The following is a 17,097-nucleotide window of genomic DNA, read 5'->3' as shown; positions in this document are numbered from 1 at the left end:
CACTTGTTATGAGAATTTCACATTTAGTACATATTCTCTTAAAAGGAAATAGGTAAAAGCCAACATTTCCAACTATAGGGAAAGATATATATTTAAAAGCATCTGCTCTTTGAGAATTTTACATCGGATTATATTTTAAATAGCAAGTAACGACAATTTTAAAAAGTTACTCCAATGTGGTAAATAGTAGGGTGTTTACTTGATGACTTATTTATTCACAATCTTTATTAATCTTCTTTGAGGTGCTAATTACTTTGCTATGGATTGTATGCTTTTTTTTTTGCACTTTCACAAAACTCTTAAAATACTGAAGAATCGAAAAAGATAGCTGTACTTTTTATAAATCAAAACAGTAAATTCAGTGATCATTTGCTCTTGGATAAAATGAAAGTCAAATATAATAGCTTGGGGTTTCAGTAGAACAATAAACCTGTACTATTCAACAAAATCAGTAACAGTATTATACTTAAATGAAGGATTCAGATCATTCCTATTGCATTTTTACTTTGGCTTTGAGATGAGATAACTTTTAATGATTTTTCAAAAAATTTACAGAAAGTGAGGTAGTAGGAGAGAATAATAAAGATTTACGGAAGTTAAAGTTCAAAGCTATAAAAACATTACTTTTACCAGTTTACTTTCTTTTTTAGAATAATGTTTCAAAAGCAAAATCAGTGGGTTAGAGGTCAGCTTTGTCTTGAATAGTCAAATGCATGGCCACATAATTTCTTAAAAATCTAGTACAGATTCTATTGAAGGTAACATAGAAGTTAGTGAGTGATACATATTTAAAATCTGAGATTAGACTTTTGTTTCCAGAGAAAAAATAGGCAGAGGCATTTTCCTCATACAGAAATTAAAAAGAAATAAGTAAAGTGAGTGAGAAAAGTAAGAAAACAACATGAATTTAATTAACTGGGGAAAAGGCAACCCTTAGTTTTTTCAAAATTTTGGATTTCTAAGTCAGTGTGGAATTAAGGACCCATGAATTACTTTATATATTGCAGAATGAAGAGTATTTGTTTACTATAATAATTTAATGTATTGAAAGAAGAAGAAGAATATATAATGGGACAAAATGTCTTAATAATTTAATTTGCATTTGAGACATTGAATTTACTATTTTCTTTACATCTCTTTCTGCCATATATGCCTTTATGTGCTCTGGAACAGTAAGGGGTATTAACACAATAAAGTAAATAATGTGAATGAACATAGTAGAAAATATTAGACTGGTTATATATGTGAGTTCTGATTTAAAAAATTTCTAAAGTCATACACACATTGTTAACTATATATGTTTTGTCTTATTCTTGTAAAAAATAGTATTTTGTAAAGAAGGTTTTCTGTAATTTTTAGTTTAAGAATTGATTACAATACATAAGAATATGTTCTGTTTAGGCACATAGTCTTAGATTCTTAGATTTCTTTAAATGATGAAGGTTAGCATTGATATTGTTTGGCTGTGTCCCTACTCAAATCTCATCTTGAATTGTATTCCCAAAATTCCCATGTGTTACAAGAGGGACCCGAAGGGAGATAATTTGAATCATGGGGGAACTTTCCCCAAGACTCTTCTCATGATAATGAATAACTCTCATGAGATCTGATGGTTTTATCAGTGGTTTCCCTTTTGCATCTTTCTCATTTTCTCTTGCTGCCACCATTTAAGAAGTCCCTTTTACCTCCCGCCATGATTCAGAGGCCTCCCCAGCCATGTGGAACTGTAATTCCAATTAAACCTTATTTTCTTCCCAGTCTCGAGTATGTCTTTATCAGCCAGCAGCATGAAAATTGACTAATACAGTAAATTGGTACCAGTAGAGTGTGGCACTGCTGAACAGATATCTGAAAATATGGAAGTGACTTTGGAACTGGGTAACAGGCAGAGGCTGGAACAGTTTGGAGGACTCAGATGAATACAGGAAAATGTGGAAAAGTTTGAAACTTCCTAAGACTTGTTGAATGACTTTGCCCTAAATGCTGATAGTAATATGGACAATAAAGTCCAGGTAGAGGTGGTCTCAGATGAAAATGAGAAACTTGTTGGGAACTGGAGCAAAGGTGACTCTTGTTAAGTTTTAGCAGAGAGACTGGCAGCAGTCTGCCCCTGCCCTATAGATTTGTGGACTTTTGAACTTGAGAGAGATGATTTAGGATATCTGGCAGAAGAAATTTCTAAGTAGCAAAGCATTCAAGAGGTGAGTTGGGTGGTGTTAACAGCATTCAGTTTTATAAGGGAAGCAGAGCACAAAAGTTCAGAAAATTTGCAGCTGGACAATGTGATAAAAAAGCAAATCCCATTTTCTGTGGAGAAATTCAACCCTGCTGCACAAATTTCCATAAGTAACAAGGAGCCAAATGTTAATCCCCAAGACACAGGGGGAAAATGTCTCCAGAGCATGTCAAAGATCTTCACGGCAGCCTCTCCCATCACAGGCCCTAAGGCCTAGGAGGAAAACGTGGTTTCGTGGGCTGGGCCTAGAGTCCCCATGCTGTGCGCAGCCTAGGGACTTGATGCCCTGCATCGCAGCTGCTCCAGCCATGGTTGAAAGTGGCCAACGTAGAGCTTGGACCATGGCTTCAGAGGGTGCAAGCCTCAAGCCTTGGCAGCTTCCACATCGTGTTGCAACTCCCAGTGCACAGAAGTCAGGAATTGGGTTTTGGGAACCTCCGCCTAGATTTCAGAATATGTATGGGAATGCCTAGATACTCAGGCAGAAGTTTTCTTCAGGGGCCGGGCTCTCATAGAGAACTTCTGATAGGGCAGTGCAGAAGGGAAATGTGGGGTTGGAGCCCCCACACAGAGTGCCTACTGGGGCACCGCCTAGTGGAGCTGTGACAAGGCCACCGTCCTCCAGAACCGAGAGTGATAGTTCCACCTACGGTTTGCAGTGTGTGCCCGGAAAAGCCACAGACAATGCCAGCCCATAAAAGCAGCCATGAGGGAGACTGTACCCTGCAAAGCCACAGGGGTGGAACTGCCCAAGACCATGGAAACCCACTTCTCGTGTTAGCAGGACATGGATGTGAGACCTGGAGTCAAAGGAGATTATTTTGGAGCTTTAAGGCTTGACTGCCCTGCTGAATTTTGGACTTGCATGGGGTCTGTAGCCCCTTTGTTTTGGCCAACTTCGCCCATTTTGAATGGCTGTATTTATCCAATACCTGTACCACAATTGTATCTAGGACGTAACTAGCTTTCTTTTGATTTTACAGGCTCATAGGCGGAAGGGACTTGCCTTGTCTTAGATGAGACTTTGGACTATGGACTTTTGGGTTAGTGCTGAAATGAGTTAAGACTTTGGGGGAATTGTTGGGAAGGTATGACTGGTTTTCAAATGTGAGGACATGAGATTTGGAGGGACCAGGGATGGAATGATATGGTTTAGCTCTGTGTCCCCACCCAAATCTCATCTTGAATTGTAACTCCCACAGTTCCCACATGTTGTTGGAGGGACCTGGTGGGAGATAATTTGAATCACGGGGGCAGTTTCCCCCAAATTTTTCTTGTGGTAGTTAATAAGTCTCATGGGTTTTTTGTTGTTTTTTTTTTTTGAGGCGGAGTCTGGCTCTGTTGCCAGGCTGGAGTGCCGTGGCACAATCTAGGCGCACTGCAACCTCTGCCTCCCAGGTTCAAGTCATTCTCCTGCCTTAGCCTCCTGAGTAGCCACCACACCTGGCTAATTTCTGTATTTTTTAGTAGCGACGGGGTTTCACCATGTTGGTCAGGCTGGTCTCGAACTCCTGACCTTATGATCCGCCTGCCTCGGCCTCCCAAATTGCTGGGATTACAGGCGTCAGCCACTGCACCCAGCTGATCTGGTGGTTTTATTAGGGGTTTGTGCTTTTGCATCTTCCTCATTTTCTCTTGCTGCCACCATGTAAGAAGTGTCTTTCACTTCCCTCCATGATTCTGAGGCCTCTCCAGCCATGTGGGACTGTAAGTACAATTAAACCTCTTTTTCTTCCCAGTCATGGGTATGTCTTTTTCAGCAGTATGAAAATGGACTAACACAAACATCTTAAAAATGGTGAGTCAGAATTAAATATATATGATTTTACTTTAAAAATTACTCTAAAAGCTAGATGTGCTGGCATATGCCTGTAGTCCTAGCTACTCATGAATCAGAGGTGGGAGGATTGCTTGAGCCCAGCAGTTCAAGTCTGCAGTGATTGCTTCATTGCACTCTAGTCTGGGTGACAGAGCAAGACCTCATCTCTAAAAATAAATAAATAAATATTTAAAAAAATACCACTATCAAAATGTGTAACACCTCAAATATGTCTTTATTGCCAACGGCAAATTACCAAACCTATACCTTTTGTAATCTTACTTTCCTAATAATTTAAACTGAATTCTAGTATATTTTATTGATATGATTACCTGAAAAAGTGGTGTTTCTTGGCCTGCTGAGTAACAATAACACTCCACAAGAATTGCAGGTTTTGAACAAAAGGACTCTTATTGTTTGGCACAAGTAAGGAGAGCACTGGGAGTATTCTCCAAAGCAGTGTCTCTCCAAGCGAAAGTGACAGGAGGGTTTAATGGACAATGGAGAGGGAAAAGCATTCATCACAGCATGTAGTGGAGGGGTCCCAGTTGTATAGATGCAGTGAGTCATTGTGCCAGCACACAGGTCACATGTTATGGTAATGAAGCTATAGCTCCTCCTGGGGTGAAAACCTTAACATGGTAATACAGAAAGTTCACTCAGGTTCATCTGTAGGTGGCTCGGGTTTGTCAGGAACTGATTTCAACTGATTAGGTGACTGCATTTCACATAGGATTTGGGAAAAACAGCCTACAGGGTAAAACAGGGTAAAACAGGTTGATTGCTGAGATTAAATTCTTTCAATCCCTGGAGACCTTCCCTGTCTGTTTAAAGTATACCAAAATAGCAAGTAATCTATTCATTTATTCAATAATCATTGAAAACAAGTTATTTACTAGTCCAGGCACTGGGCAAAATATAGCTCTTCTTTTCAAAAATGTATCACATACTGGGTAAGACAGATAACTACATTTTGAGTTGATAATTACTATGATGATTATAATCAAATATGCATAAGAAAGAGAGCAATAAGAATAAACACTGATAACTATCTGATTTTTTACAAAAGTGTTACTTTTAATGAGTTTGACTGAAAGTTTTTTCTTTTAAACTGGAGTTTCAGCAAAGAGAGGAAGAGAAAAATAGCTCCAAATGAGTTCATCTATTACGAAAATCAACTGTAGAAACGATTCTCCAGAAACCAAAGCTATATTATTGCAAGGAGATAATTTATCATATTTTTTTCAATGGCTTTTTAAGGCCCTTATCAAAATTACGTTGCTGTTTGGATTTTTCAAGCTTCTAACTCTGGGCTTATATTCAGGTCAGAACTGAATAACAATAAGTTATCATCCTTTTAACTGAAGATTATTTTAAAAAATTTAAATGACAAGAAATTTTCTCTTTTCTCTCTCCCTCCTCTTCCCATCACTGCTTTACTTTATTTTTTCCTTCTCATTTTTTTCTTCTTCTTCTCCTTGTTTTCCCCCTGGAAGGGTAAAGTACATACAAAAGGGTCAAACAAAGTAATTAAAAAATTAAAAAATAAATTCATCTGGAAAAAGTAGAACAACATAAAATTACTACTATAAAGATAATTATTGTTTCCAAATATTAAATATTTACTTTGCTGGCTGTGTCCAGATTTTTTTAAATTATGGATATCTCATGTTTCATTTATATTTTAAAAGCTAGACTATTAGAAACTAATGTAAGTCCCTCGTTTTATAAATGAGAAAAAAAAAAAGAGGCTCCAAAAATATAAATGGTTTATAATGTCAAAGCAAGGCCCAGTTTTCCAAAGTTTCACCTACATAGGTCAAGCCTCTTTATTAAAGCAGACTTAGGGCTAGGTGTGGTGGCTCATGACTGTAATTCCAGCACTTTGGGAGGCCGAGGCAGGTGGACTACTTGAACTCAGGAGTTAGAGTCCTGCCTAGAAAACATGATGAAAGCCAATCTCTACAAAAAAATACAAAAATTAGTCGGCATAGTGGGTGGCATGCACCTGTAATCCCAGCTACTTGGAGAGTTGAGGCTAGAGGATTACTTAAACATGGAAAGTTGAGGTGGCAGTGAGCTGAGATGGCACCACTGCACTCCAGCCTGGGCAACAGAGCAAGACCCTGTCTCAAACAAATTAATACAAATAAAATAAAATAAAATAAAAATAATAAAGAGGACTTAGATGACAAAAAGACAGGAGAAATCTGACAAGTCCAGAAAAGGCCATTAGTAGAGCCACATTCTGCTATATATTTATTTAAATATTGTTTTGTTTACCTATATGATGATGTATAAAAAATTGAATAGCTAAATAGTTGAAATCATTTGGAATTATGGAAGCCAAACATTCGTATTACTAAGTAAATTTTCAGTTTCTCTTTGTGCCTCCAGCTCTTCTTATTCAGTATCTCATATATCATAAGTATGACTTTGCATAAATACATTTTCTGAACTTGATCAACTTCATATTGTAGATAATTCTAAAAATCTATATTCCCAAACCAATCCTTTTTCTCTGTATTTTCCTTCTAGAGACATGTTTTATGGTGGCTGTGCTTTCCTGTCTAAAAAGTACAAAACCAAAATGAAACAAAATAAAACACAAATGCAAACACAAAACCACCAAAAGCATTTACCTATTCTTATTTTCAGCAGAGTGTGTATGTGTGTGTGTGTATATATATACATAAAACATTCAGATAGGTCACCTCTATTTCAACCAACTTCTTCACAAGTCTTTCTCATGAGGTCCATTTTTACTACGACTTTAATTTGAGTGTTTTTCTAAGATTGAAAATAAGGTAAGTGATCAGGACAGAAGCAGAAGAGAAATTTGCCAGCATGGGTGTCAGTGTGACTTATTAAGGACATAGCAGAAATCTTCTTCAGTCCCAAGTTCTATTCTACTATAAACACAGTAAAGGCAATTTTCACATTTGCCTTTAGAAATAGATTGTATAGGAAAGGGGGAAACAAAACCTTTTCATCTACTTGCCCAGGTTCCTTGACTGGGGTCCTGTGAAATAGACTGACAAAATGCAGATTAACAATAGAGAGAAAAAAAAAACAGAGTTTATTAACACATGTGGTGCGTACACATGGAAAAAAATCAGTGATGAGTAACTCAAAGTTATGGTTAGAACTTGGGCTAATATATTATCTTAACAAAAGCTATGACTTTGTAGAAACATGACCAGACAAAGGAAAGAGGTTTAAGCTCCCAAGGATGGTGAACTGTGGGAAGGTATATAAATATAAGTAATAGAGTAAGGTTTATTTAAATCCATCTCAGCACTAACTTCCCATCTTCTTCATGGCCATAAAACTTCCCTGGGAGATGGGATTTATGGTAGTCCACATTTCTCAGAAGTTTCTGCTTTTAGTCAGATAAGGGAAGCTCCAAGAAAGGCTTCTTTCTGCCATCTGGTAAATCGCAAATATCTTCAGCTCAAAATAATCCTTATGCCAAAATGGCTTACTTTGGGGTGGCATATGCTGGTCTTCTACAGTGAAAAAAAAAAATGGATACAACATGACAACTCAGAATGACTGTCATTGAGCTTGAAGAAGTAAATAGGCAGAACAGGGTTGGGAATGGTGGCTCATGCCTGTAATCCTAGCACTTGGGGAGGCTGAGGTGAGCGAATCACCTGAGGTCAGGAGTTTGGGACCAGTCTGGTCAACATGCTGAAACCCTGTCTCTACTAAAAATACAAAAAATTAGCAAGGCGTGGTGGTGGGTGCCTGTAATCCAAGCTACTCAGGAGGCTGAGGCAGGGAGAATCGCTTAAACCCAGGAGAAAGAGGTTGCAGGGAGCCAAGATTGTGCCACTGCACTCCAGCTTAGGTGACAGAGCAAGACTCTGTCTCAAAAAAAAGAGTAAATAGGTAGAATACCCACAGAGATGAGCATCCTATGGCCAGTTGGCTAACTTGACATCAGCCAAGACAGTAGCCCCCTTCTTTAACTGTCACTGGTATCAGCAATTATAACCTCAGCTTTGCATGCTGAAAAGGTGGCACATGATTAAAATAACCAATTCAACCCTTCTTTAAGGAACTTTTCTTCCTCTTGTAGTTCGATTGAATGCATACACATAGTTGCTTTCTATTTTATAAAAAGAAAAGTTTTAATAGCTTCTATAGAATAAGAGCTATTTAAATGGAGACAGAAGGTATAAGAACTTTGTTTCTTCTTTTCTCTTAACTACAAGCATTTACATAAAAGGATAGATTCAAGTTTTGTAGGCCTGAAATTAATATATTTGGCAACCCTCTTTAAGAAGAAGGAGACAAAATTAAGACTATAGAATTCAACAGGGAACAATATTTATTTAGAATGAGAGAAATGGAGACTTGAGATTCGTGAAAGAAAGAGGCCAAGAAGTTGAATTTTCATGAGCTACATAGTATACCTTCCTCTATTTGGCTGATTCTGCTGTCCCTCGGCAAAAAGCCATGAATGTTAGGTATATTTTATCATATTGTTTCATACTTCTGAACTATTTATTTAACTAAAATACTCTTTTCTAAATCTTGAAAGATATTAGTATCTGGCCGGGCACGGTGGCTCATGCCTGTAATCCCAGCACTTTGGGAGGCCGAGGCGGGCGGATCACAAGGTCAGGAGATCAAGACCATCCTGGCTAACACGGTGAAACCCCTTATCTATTAAAAATACAAAAAAAATAGCCAGGTGTGGTGGTGGGCGTCTGTAATCCCAGCTACTTGGGAGGCTGAGGCAGGAGAATGGCATGAACCCGGGAGGTGGAGCTTGCAGTGAGCCGAGATTGTGCCACTGCACTCCAGCCTGGGCAACAGAGTGAGACTCTGTCTCAAAAAAAAAAAAAAAAGATATTAGTGTCTTCCAATGTATTCATTTTATAATACTCAATGAGATACCAGAGAGCCTAAATAGCTTTATTGATTTTCATATGTTCTCTACTATGGGAAAAACTTAAAGTAGTAATTAATTTCAACAAAAAATCAAGGAGTACTAATGGACTTATTTGTCAGATTTTGATTAAGAAAGGACACACAGTAGGGGTAATACTTTCCCAACACATATACTTCCTTTATATTTTTAGAATAAGTTAAAATTGAAAAATTATTTTACTTGTTAGCTGAACAAAATAAAGATGACTGCTTATGTTAAAAAAATCTGGAATACTTGATAGTTTCATGCTGCATGAAATTGAAAGTAAGATCATGTATTTCCCTCTAATCACTATAATATATTATATACCAATGACAGATCAAAATTATTGATTATTTTGAGATTTTGGTTGTAGAGAAATGAATCATGCAGCCAAGTCTCTATAAATCATCTATATAGTGCTATAGTCTAAAGTTTCCCTACTGAGTAGGCAAATGAATTAACTCTACTAATAAGGTAAACATTTAAACAAATAAATGCTGCATTTTAAGAATAGAGGTTTTTTAAATCTTATCCTTTTTCTTAGATGACTAGTCTTACCTCCCCAAAAATAAATTATAAAATATTTCAAATAACATAAAAAGATATGGAGCTTACTAAAATGTTATCATAACATATATTTCAGGCTTACAAGTTCTCAGGTAGGTTTTAGAAGATGCTTGCATGGCAGTGATTTTTCTTCCTCCAATTTTACTAAAATAATCACCGGCATTATAGTCACTGAATAACTTGCTAAAATAATGGTATAATAGGGTAAAATTGAATCTTCAAGGGTAGGTCTCACATAGCTCATTTTTTAAAGAAGATGTCCAGGGGATTCTTTTATTTTAATTTTTTATTTCTTCAAATTTATGTATTTATTATTTTTTAAATTGACATAGAAACTTGAATATATTTCCAGGGGATTCTTTTATATGCTTTATGAACCACCATAACAACTATAATCTTGTTGAATTTGATTAATAAACACTTAAAGGTAATTATTTAACTATTTTTTACATTTAGCTACAAATATTGAAATGTAAAATCAATCTTAGTTTAAAAAACAAAGTTTACCAAAGTGATACAGATATTTGCCAAACCCTTATATTTATATTCTTATATACTCATTAGATTATTTTAAGATTCTTATCACTTATAGCTTTGGATATAGAACTCAATAATCAGATTAAAATGAGTTTTTTTCAGGAAGCATGAGAGATATTTAATAATAATGACTGAAAAATTATTATGAAGATCTTCTAATTCATATCATAGACAGCATGATTAAATTAATAATAGTACTGTAGGCAAGATACTATCATGATTTCTAAACAAAGCAGAGGAAATAAATGATGTTTGACAAAATCTGCCAAGTTTTGATAACATAAACCTAACTATCTAATTTAGAAGGAAAATGGGTTAAGTTTGGAGTTGGTTCATATGAACCATTACTTTATATAGTCAATGGTTAGCCACAAAGATATATTAGAATAGTATTGCAAACCTCTCTAGGCATATTCAAAGAAGCTATCTGCAAAGAACTTACGATTCATAGAATTCAAGTAGAGATGTATTTCCTTACCCATCCATATATTTTTAATCTAACCATCTATTGTCTGTTTCCCATTTCTCCCTTGGCATTGTTAGAGTAAATATAGATGAAAAATAAAAGTTACCTAAAGGTTATTCAATCACAAATATACACAGATTTCCAACATGGAGAGATCAGTGACCTCTGGGTTGGTCTGTGGTCCGTGTCTCAGGATTGAGAAGCAGCACTGAATGCTTTTTGACAGTTTTAGCCCAGTGTAGTCTGTCCTATTCCAGACCCTGGACACCCTTCCTTTGCCAGAATGAGTGCTTCTAGAAAGTAATTTTGGATTGAATTAGAGCTTTCTGAGAGAGACAAAACATACTTTACAGTAGGCAAATTGAATTTCTCTGGTTCAGTGACTTGCTGTGCCACGGCGCCTCTCAAGAAGATTTTCGCATTATTGAGAGCTGGTAGATTTCCTTGTAAAATAGCCATAGGCAGCACACACACACTACGCAGAGCATCCTTTGTCTGCCATTTCTCTCAGAAATATTTCTATCTCTCTTTCACATACATACAAAACTATTTAAATGAACCATACAAAGAGATGACATAAATTATTGTATCTTTCTTTGAAAAGAATATGTTTCAAGTGGTTACTAATTCATGCAGAGGTCTCCATGGAAAGGCTTAGCTTCAGTACTTGCTATTGTGGAAATTCAAAGTGTTTTTAATGAAGTGAAATGGAAGGAATATTTACTTATCTCACGTAAAACTATAAATGAAGAATTGGAAACATTTGCATTGACTTGATTAGCTATACTGTGTGGTACCAGCTGCGGGAGATATCTATTTATCTTAATAGTGTGCAAATAAGTGGGCCTCTTCTTTTTCATTTTCCCTGTTGGGACATTGCTAAAAAGTATGGACTGATTTGACTTTTAAAAAGATGTTACTTTTAAAATATTTTCATTCATATAAGCCAGAAATTTCTGAGCCAGAATTTTCTTAAGTGTTCAAAGTTTACAGATATAGAAGGTACTTTGGTAGAAATCAGTATCAGAAGAACTGACAGCACTCATAAAAAACAACACCACACATTCCAAGTCTCATTGTTTACTCAAGCATATTTTTTATGACTATAATACTTCCTCATGAAGACAACAAGTTTTGTTTTGTTTCCACAGATAGGGCAAGTGTTTTTTTTATTTATGTTTCTTTTATTTTTTCTGTCAATATTGTCTTTTATTTCTTAAACACCTCATCTAGCTGGTGATTTTGTAGCCACATGACCCCAAGGAAAGCATGTCTTCATACCTTCCTGTCACTTCTACGTGGCATGAGGTTCCACAGTCTAACTTACACTGTTTTCTCCTACATACAATGCCACTTTATATATCTCAGGTAAAATTTCATGCTAGAAAAAAAAACTGTCAAGGTCATTAGGCAATGAGGAGCATTCATTCTGACATAGGGAAGAGGATGGCATTTCACCAGAAAATACAGAGTTCTCTGTGGTGATTCTTCTCTCAGAGGTCCCCTTAGGCTGGGAGCCCTAGGAACAGATGTGATCTCAGGCCTGGTTTAAAGAGAACAAAGCCATGGGCGGAAACACCTCCCCTCCATCAGTGAGGCAGCTCCTGCCAGAAGCAGCTTTCTCACCAGGAGGACCCTAGAATCACTGCCAAATTAGAATCTGCCTGGTGAGAAGTCACTGGGCATAAAATCTCCAGTGATTTGGTGCTGTTCACTGAGCAAACCAGAAAGCATATGTGAAGAATTCAGGACAGGGCTTGTGAGCCTGTGCCATAGCCACTAGGGGTGGGGGGCTTGTTGGCTTCCCTCCTAAAAGCGTTTTCTTGGAGTTGCTATATTGTTTGAAACCTCTGGCAAAATTCGGGTATCCGAACATATGGGTTGGGAAGGTTGATATTATGCACTTTTTCTTTAATTCTGTTTGTCGCAATAGTTTTGTTTGATTGTGTTTTGTGAGGCAGGACAATAACAAAACCATCTGGTTTCTATTTTTCTTTTCCTTTTTTTAAATATAAATAGGACCTTAAGAAGAAATTTGAAAACACACTCTAATACTTAATATGCCTAGCAAGATATAAAGGGGCTCTATAAATAAAATCACTGTATAAAATAGATTCATTACAGAAATATTTTAACCTTCACTTGAAAGAAGTAACATAACATTCAGGGGTTTTGCCTTAAATTATAAAACTTATTGGTGTAACCCCCGCAGACCCTCCACACACAGTGGCATAAAGAATTCAAAAGTGATAAATGTACCGATACATTGTACCACACAATGCTGTGATGAATATATTTTACATTTTAGCTACCTGGTTCCTTGGCATTTTAGACACTTCTGTCAGAAAGAATGCCTGGAACATTTTATTCTGTTTTGTTTCAGTGGCCTGGAGATCCTAGGCATTGGCCAATTTAACAGCAAAAGTTACATTCTTACTGCTTTGCATATTAATCAGTTATTTAGAACACCCCTGCTGAGAAATATCATCGTAACAACAACACCATTTTAATGGAGCAGTGCAAAGATACCCCGGAGAATCAATTACAATGAAGGCCTATGAAAAGCTGTTTTGCTTTTCATTATTTTATGGGGTTAGGAGGACAGTTGATGAGGTAATGAGACCTGAAGCATTTCCAATACTTCTAAAGGAAAATACAGTTAAATTCAGTTGGATCAGAAGTGTTAGCAAAGAGCTACTAAGTTGGATATCTTGGCCTCTATGACTCTGAAAATGGAGAAGCAGTCCCCTGTTCTGCCATATTAATGAAATAATGCGATACACCTCCAGTAATGGTAATGGTGCAACAACCAAAGTAGTATTTGGTTCTGCTAGTTTGTTTGCAGAAAAGGAATTACTAAATAAAATACTGTATGATGTGAAGTTCTGAATTCTATACCAGGCAAACTTTCATCAGATCCAATCTGAAGAAAGTTGGTAAATAGTGATTTTAAAATCAGCTACTAGGAATTACTTACCTAATCAGAAGTCTTCAGTATATAGTTGAGAATTTTGTTTTAATGTTTTTTAGTTGGGGTGTATTTCTCAGTAGATGACCAAGACAATAAAACCCTAAAGATAGCAGTGAAGCCTCTTCCTGGAAAATTCTCCAATGCAATTCACTTTAAGTAATAGGAAGGAATGAGATACCAAGTGTTTCCTGTAACAGTTTTGCAAGACTAAATGAGAGATAGCTTTCTTTTAATCATATGTCAACTTACACTTTTAACCTTGCCAGAAATCCTTCTATCCCCTACTCTTTCATATCATATACATCATTTCTGCTCCTGAACCACCCATTAAACCCTCTTTGACCTGGTATCTTTTCTCTGCCCCAGAGTAAACTACCTTTCCCTTATTTTCACTGGCTCAATGCATGCTTAGTTTTCAAGTCTTAGGATTCCTTTTTCCTTAAGAATGCCCTAATCCTCCCAGCTGAAAGTAATTGGTAAAGGGCATAGACTGCTGTAACAGCAATTTGAAAAGCTCTCAAAATACTTAGCACACCCTGCTTTGTATTATAGAGATGTACCTCTCCTCAATTCGACTAGACTCTAAGCTCCTTGAGGATAAATATCACACTGTATCACCCATAATATGAAACACAAGAATCTTAAATTTAATAGGTGTTTAATGTAATTTTGTATTAACTAGGTTAGTAATTATTAAAACTATATCAAACAGCACCCATTTATTTTAGTTTCTATATTTAACAAAACTTTATTTGGAAAACTTACAAAATCTGGGAAAGTTCCTATTGGTGTCTAAAGCAAATGTAGAAAATGATGAAAATTGCAGAACTTTTTCCCCAAAAATCTACCTGGTCAGATGAATAACAGTATGTTCATATCAAGTACGAAGTATCAAATAGTGCAATTTCCTTTTGGCAAAAGGCACTGACCTCATTGATACAAGATGAATTATTATAGTGTAAATTAAACTACAAAGATTAAATTCTAATCTTTATTATGCTTTCTGAAAATAAAGTGAAAAGTAAAATGATACGGATAAAAATAGTCACTTATCCAAAATTTGACCAGATTACCAAATCTGGGACTCATTAATAAATTCTTAGCATAGTTGGGAATGATTTTTTGAAAGGTGGATGGAATTAGAGCTGACAGATGCAATTTACATAACGGCGAACAGGAAGACTATTTCTTTAGACTTTAAGGAGGTAATCCATGCCTGTTGATTTGCAAAAATATATCGAAACTATAGTTACATCTTGTTGAAATTTGTTTGCTTTGTAAAATACTTTGTAATATAATATTTTTATTGGCAAGGGATTTCATTGTGTGAATTCATCATCATTTATTACATATCTCTAAAAATTGGACACTTACTATATGCAGGAACATACTTCAGGTAGGCCTGAAGCCTGCGGTTCTTAAGGGCAGTAGCTCCAGGAAGACACGCTGAGAGACTGACCTTGTGTTTACCCTCACATAAGCACTCAGGAATGTGTTGACTTCCTCACCATTTATTTGAAGCAATGGGCTGGCAGAAATATATCCAGGGACCCCATAATATTTCAATGAATATGAACCACTTTCCACTGTTCCCCTGGCCTCCACACAGTACCTTTACTGCTTGAAAGGATCTGAAAGAAAATGTAATCTGTGACAGGACATTTTCTGGTAACTTGAAAGACCAGGAAGGTTTCTTCCCTCCACTGAGGACAACACTGTGGAGTCGCCTTCTTTTACATTGCCATTGTATATATTATATATATTCACATATACATATGGTAGAAATTTATATGTATATTCTCTATTATGTATGGTACTAGGTGGGCACTATGGTTCTTTTGATTTATTTTATACATTCTCATAATTATTTTATTGGAATAAATTCTTAAATTTGGAGTAGGGACGTGAATAGGGGTGGGTGAAGGGGCATGAATGCATTGTTTGTTGTCCTATATATCTTCTAGTATGAATTTATTATTTAAATACACTATATATTCTGTAATTTTTTAAACAGTTGAGCAAAAATATTTTCTCGGTGTTTTTGAACTTATGTTTTCCAATTTTTTACTTTTGATTTGTATATTCTCTTTCTTCTTATTTGAGTATGCCAAAAATACTTTTGAAATGCATTTTTCAATACACAAGGCATATATTTTGTGGGATAAACTCCATAGCTCTCTGGTAGAGTTTGTTGGCATTCTCTTGGAGATATGTCAGATATAATTGTTGTTCTGGTTTCACAGAGGTAACCTCAGGAATGTTCTTGGATCAGGCTGCTTTCTCCAATAGTATAATGTTGATAAATCAGAGCATTGTTCACTCAAGAACTGTCGATTCCATAAAGTCTTACTTTGAGTTGTCTACTCTGAGATGGATGGAGTACATTTGACCCAAATAAGCTGTCCTGTCTTACATATCCAGACTATGCTAAGTTCAGAACTTCTCCAAATGCCTTGGAGAAGCTATAGTTTTTGCAAGGCTGGGCCTTAAGAGAGGATGTTGTGCTCCAGGTGTTGGTATTTAAACATCTGCACCCTTTGGAAATCTCTTTTTGTGTTGGTGAGTTGTTCTATAAATATGTTTGTCTATTGTCATTTGTAAATACTATTTACTCATTCATTGTTTTCCGATGAAGGAATTATTAAATTACTCCTAAGTATTTCTTTCATTTGAAACTTATTTTATTATTATGTTTCTAGCATTTTGTGCAATGGGTTACTTTATCTACTTTTTTTTTTTTTTTTGAGACAGAGTCTCACTCTGTCACCCAGGCTGGAGTGCAGTGGCATGATTACAGCTCACTGCAGCCTAGGCCTCCTGGGCTTAAGCTCTTCATGCCTCAGCCTCCTGAGTAGTTGGGACCACAGGTGTATGCCATCATGCTGGACTAATTTTTTTTTTTTTTCCCCATAGAGATGGTATCTGCCTATGTCGCCCAGGCTGGTCTCAAACTCCGGGGCTCAAGCAATCCTCCTGCCTCAGCTCCCTAAATACTAGCATCATAGGCATGAGCCACTGCACCTTATCTTTTTAATTGGCTTGTTTATGAGAGTACCTTAGTTATAGATTTCTCCCAGTGCAGTTATAGATGTCCCGTAATTTATTAATTTTTATATTTTTAAATTTTCATTATATTCTAAATAAGTTTAAAATACCATTTGATTTCTTCCTTAACCCAGGCTATCAAGTAAGATGTTTAAAAAATTTTTCCTTAGTTTGTTTATTGTTTTATATTAAAATCTAACATAATTACATTATAGTCAGATAATATCTATGTGTAGTATTACTTTTTAATACATTGAAGTATCATTGAACTTAATCCACAGTTTTTGTTACATTTCACAGACATTTTGAAATAATGCATTTCTCTCTCCTCTCTATATAGAGTGAAGCATCTCTAATTCTCACAAGTTGGTCTATGAATAAGTAACTGAGACTCACGTATTTAAAACTTTTTGAAGTGAGCACTGCTCATCTTTAACAAAATTGGGACTAGATCTCCTGCCTGTCTCTAAGGGTTTGCTATCATTACCACTTCCTAGGATCTTCCTTTGGGATCCAGGAGATGAAAATACAC

Source organism: Pan troglodytes, chromosome 4, assembly GCF_028858775.2.
Source record: "Pan troglodytes isolate AG18354 chromosome 4, NHGRI_mPanTro3-v2.0_pri, whole genome shotgun sequence".
NCBI lineage: Eukaryota > Metazoa > Chordata > Mammalia > Primates > Hominidae > Pan > Pan troglodytes.
Note: the sequence above shows the minus strand (reverse complement) of the source record.